The 4,319-nt window shown below is 46.8% G+C and overlaps 2 pseudogenes across 1 annotated transcript; both read left to right on the top strand.

Annotated features, from left to right (window-relative positions):
* The first annotated feature begins 299 nt into the window (after positions 1–299).
* LOC100582537 lies at positions 300–1,144 on the top strand (annotated as a pseudogene). The gene has a single exon (XR_004030367.1). The product of XR_004030367.1 is annotated as a prothymosin alpha-like (transcript).
* A 2,313-nt stretch (positions 1,145–3,457) lies between these two features.
* LOC101177610 lies at positions 3,458–4,023 on the top strand (annotated as a pseudogene).
* Positions 4,024–4,319: the final 296 nt, after the last annotated feature.

Genomic DNA, 4,319 nt, shown 5'->3' with positions numbered 1-4,319 from the left:
GTCTCAATCATAGCTCACTGAAGCCTGGATTCAGGCAATCTTTCTGCCTCAGTCTCCGGAGTAGCTGGAACTACAGGTGTGCACCACCATGCCCAGCTAATTAAAAAAAAAAAACAAACTTAAGAGTTTGTTTTTTTTTTGCCCCCCACTGGCTGCTCTGAAAAGCCATCTTTGCATTGTTCCTCGTCCGCCTCCTTGCTCGCCGCAGCCGCCGCGGACTCTGGCAGCTTTATCGCCAGAGTCCCTGAACTCTCGCTTTCTTTTTAATCCCCTGCATGGGATCACCAGCGTGCCCCACCATGTCAGCCGCAGCCGTAGACACCAGCTCCAAAATCACCACCAAGGACTTAAAGGAGAAGAAGTTGTGGAAGAGGCGGAAAATGGAAGAGACGCCCCTGCTAACGGGAATGCTAATGAGGAAAATGGGGAGCAGGAGGCTGACAATGAGGTAGATGAAGAAAAGGAAGAAGGTGGGGAGGAAGAGGAAGAAGAAGGTGATGGTGAGGAAGAGGATGGAGATGAAGATGAGGAAGCTGAGTCAGCTACGGGCAAGCTGTCAGCTGAAGATGATGAGGATGACGATGTCGATACCAACAAGCAGAAGACCGACGAAGATGACTAGACTGCAAAAAAGGAAAAGTTAAACTAAAAAAAAAGGCCGCCGTGACCTATTCACCCTCCACTTCCCGTCTCAGAATCTAAACGTGGTCACCTTCGAGTAGAGAGGCCCACCCACCCACCGTGGGCAGTGCCACCCACAGATGACACGCGCTCTCCACCACCCAGCCCAAACCATGAGAATTTGCAACAGGGGAGGAAAAAAGAACCAAAACTTCCAAGGCCCTGCTTTTTTTCTTAAAAGTACTTTAAAAAGGAAATTTGTTTGTATTTTTTATTTACATTTTATATTTTTGTACATATTGTTAGGGTCAGCCATTTTTAATGATCTCGGATGACCAAACCAGCCTTCGGATCATTCTCTGTCCTACTTCTGACTTTACTTGTGGTGTGACCATGTTCATTATAATCTCAAAGGAGAAAAAGAAACCTTGTAAAAAAAGCAAAAATGACAACAGAAAAACAATCTTATTCCGGGCATTCCAGTAACTTTTTTGTGTATGTACTTACCTGTACTATAAGTAGTTGGTTTGTATGAGATGGTTAAAAAGGCCAAAGATAAAAGGTTTCTTTTTTTTCCTTTTTTGTCTATGAAGTTGCTGGGTTTTTTTGGCCTGTTTGATGTATGTGTGAAACAATGTTGTCCAACAATAAATAGGAATTTTATTTTGCAAAAAAAAAAAAAAAAAAAAGTTTTTTTTTGTTGTTGCAGTGGCTCATGCCTGTAATCCAAACCCTTTGAAAGGCTGAGGCAGGCAGCTTAAGTCCAGAACTTTAAGACCAGCACGAATCACATGGTGAATACACAAAATACAAAAATTAGCTGGTTGTGGTGATGCGCACCTGTAGTCCCAGCTACCTGGGAGGCTGAGGCAGAAGGATCGCTTGAGCCTGGGAGGCAGAGGTTTCAGTGAGCCATGATTGCAGCACTGCACTCTAGCCTGGGTGACAGAGTGAAACTGTCTCAAAAAATAATAATTTTTTTTTTTTGTAGGTATGGGGTTTCACTTTGCCACCCAAGCTGGTGCTGGACTGCTAGCTCCAAGCAATCCTCATACCTCGGCCTCCCAAAGTGCTGGGATTACAGGCGTGAGTCACTGCGTTTGGCCACATTTCTTTTATTGTTCTCATGGTTACAGTTGTTTCATATATTTACTGATCATTTCTACTTTTTTATTTTTTGAGATGGAGTCTTGCTCTGTCACCCAGGCTGGAGTGCAGTGGCGTGATCTTGGCTCACTGCAACCTCTGCCTCCCAGGTTCAAGAGATTGTCCTGCCTCAGCCTCCCAAGTAGCTGGGACTACAGGTGCCTGCCACCATGCCTGGCTAATTTTTGTATTTTTAGTAGAGATGGGGTTTCACCATGTTGGCCAGGCTGGCCTTGAACTCCTGACCTCAGGTAATCTGCCCACCTCAGCCTCCCAAAGTGCTGGGATTACAGGCATGAGCCACCATGCCCAGCCATATCTACTTATTTTTAAATATCCATGCCCTGTGCCCATTCCTACTGGGAATATGTCTTTTTCCTATTGATTTGTACCGACATTAACTCCCTGTCTGACATACATTAAATTCTCCCGATTTAACATTTGCTTATTTTGTTTATGATATTTTTATATCATAAATCTTTTTGCAGTCACGTTTCCAATCTTTGCTTCATGGTTTCTATTTCCATGTTAAACTTAGGATGGCCTCCCTCACGTTGACATTATATAAATGTTTTCTTCTATTTCATTCTATTATCCTTGTTTACATTTAACTCTCTGTCCCATTTGGAATTTATGTTAGCATGTGGTTTGAAGAAAGATCAAATCCTTAATTTTTTCAGCCATATTTATTTCCTCTCCATTTTGAAATGCCAAATGTGTCATTTGCTAAATATTTAAAGTATACGTGGGACTTCTGGGCTTTCTACTACATGACATTGGTATATCTTTTATAACTGTTATAGCCCCCTAGATTCTTTTTTTCTTTCAGTATTTACTTGATTTTTCTCTCCCATTTACCAGTGGTTTTAAATTGAATTTACCAAGTTCACTACCACCCTCCCTTCTAACAATTCCTTTAGGACCTTGACTGGAATTTATAAATTAACTTTAAGATAACTTCCCTTGCAATGATAATTGTCCCATCTCTTGGCTTCAGCGCCCCACATTGGAGCATGTTTACAATGAGCCAAGGTCAAAGCGGTGCATCCAGCGGGTTCCTGTCCCTGCCGGGAAGCACAAGTTCCTCCCTGTCCCCTGCCCACCCTGCTGGCTCTGGCAAGCCTTGAAAGGCCCATTAGGAAGAGGCCATTCCTCCATCTTCATTAACACCTGTGCCCTGGGGACCAGACCAGAAGTTCTAGGAAGAGGAAAGTCCTCTCCTCACCTCTCCCCACATACCATGCGCTCCCCCCAACAGTGTGGGGAGCAGCTGCAGATTCACCGTACCCTGCCCCAACCCCAGCATAAGGACCTAGAGTTGGAGTCACTGGGGCTTCAGGGAGAGGGAGGGACTTGCCTGCCACATCCTGGGGTCCTGACTGGGTGGGCTTCCCTGGCAGACCAAGAACACAGATATTCTAATGTTCTTTCTTTATCATATTGATGGGGGAGGAGGGTGGGTGTTGAGAACGTTACTAATGACAATTTACAAGAGTCAGTTACACGTGAGGATGAGCACAGCTGTCCCAACTGCAGCCTCCTGTTTCCCTCCTCTGCCTACCCCACCCCACTCCCACCTCCACGGCCCTCTATAAACTGTGGCAGGTGGACCTTGGTAACAACATCACCTGGGGCTTGTTAGAAATTAGAAACGTGGCTTTCCGGACCTGGCCGAGCACAAGGCGCCATCATGGGAGTTGCCATCCACCCCAACAAGGACCAAAAGCGTTCCGTGCAAGGAGCCCAAGAGCCAGGCTATCTACCTGAGGCTGTTGGTCAAGCTGTACAGGTTTCTGGCCAGACAAATCAACTCCATATTCGACCAGGTTGTACTGAAGAGGCTGTTTATGAGTCGCACCAACCGGTCACTCTGTTGCTCAGATGATCCGGAAGATGAAGCTTCCTGGCCGGGAAAACAAAATGGCCGTGGTCTTGGGGCCCATAAAGGGTGATGTGCGGGTTCAGGAGGTTCTCAAACTGAAGGTATGTGCGCTGTGTGTGACCAGCCGAGCTGCAGCTGCATCCTCAGGGCGGAGCAGGGGCAAGATCCTCACTTTCGACCAGCTGGCCCTGGACTCCCCCAAGGGCAGCGGCACCATCCTGCTCTCTGGTTCTCTCAAGGGCCAAGAGGTGTACCAGCATTTCGGCAAGGCCCCGGGAACCCCGCACAGCCACACCAAACCCTACGTCCGCTCCAAGGGCCGGAAGTTCGAGCGTGCCAGAGATCAAAGGGCCAGCCGAGACTACAAAAACTAACCCTGGAGCCTACCCTCTTATTAAAAAGATTTTGGATGAAGAGAGAAAAGGAAAGAAAACGAAAGGAGCCCACGCTTGTCCTGCTGAGTCAGAAACTGCGTTTCAATCAAATCCCCAGGCAATTGTGTGCACGTGAAAGTTTGAGAAGCCAGGATCCCAAGACTCACTTGAGCTGGATGGACCTCACAGCAACCGCTGAGATAATTACCCACCCTAACCCCGACTCTCTTGAGACAAGCCTGATCTCAGGAGTTAGGGCCTGGGCCCAGGCCAGGGCAAAGCTGAAAAGTGAAAGA

This window comes from Nomascus leucogenys, chromosome 6, assembly GCF_006542625.1.
Source record: "Nomascus leucogenys isolate Asia chromosome 6, Asia_NLE_v1, whole genome shotgun sequence".
NCBI lineage: Eukaryota > Metazoa > Chordata > Mammalia > Primates > Hylobatidae > Nomascus > Nomascus leucogenys.
This window is presented reverse-complemented; position numbering and strand designations above follow the sequence as displayed.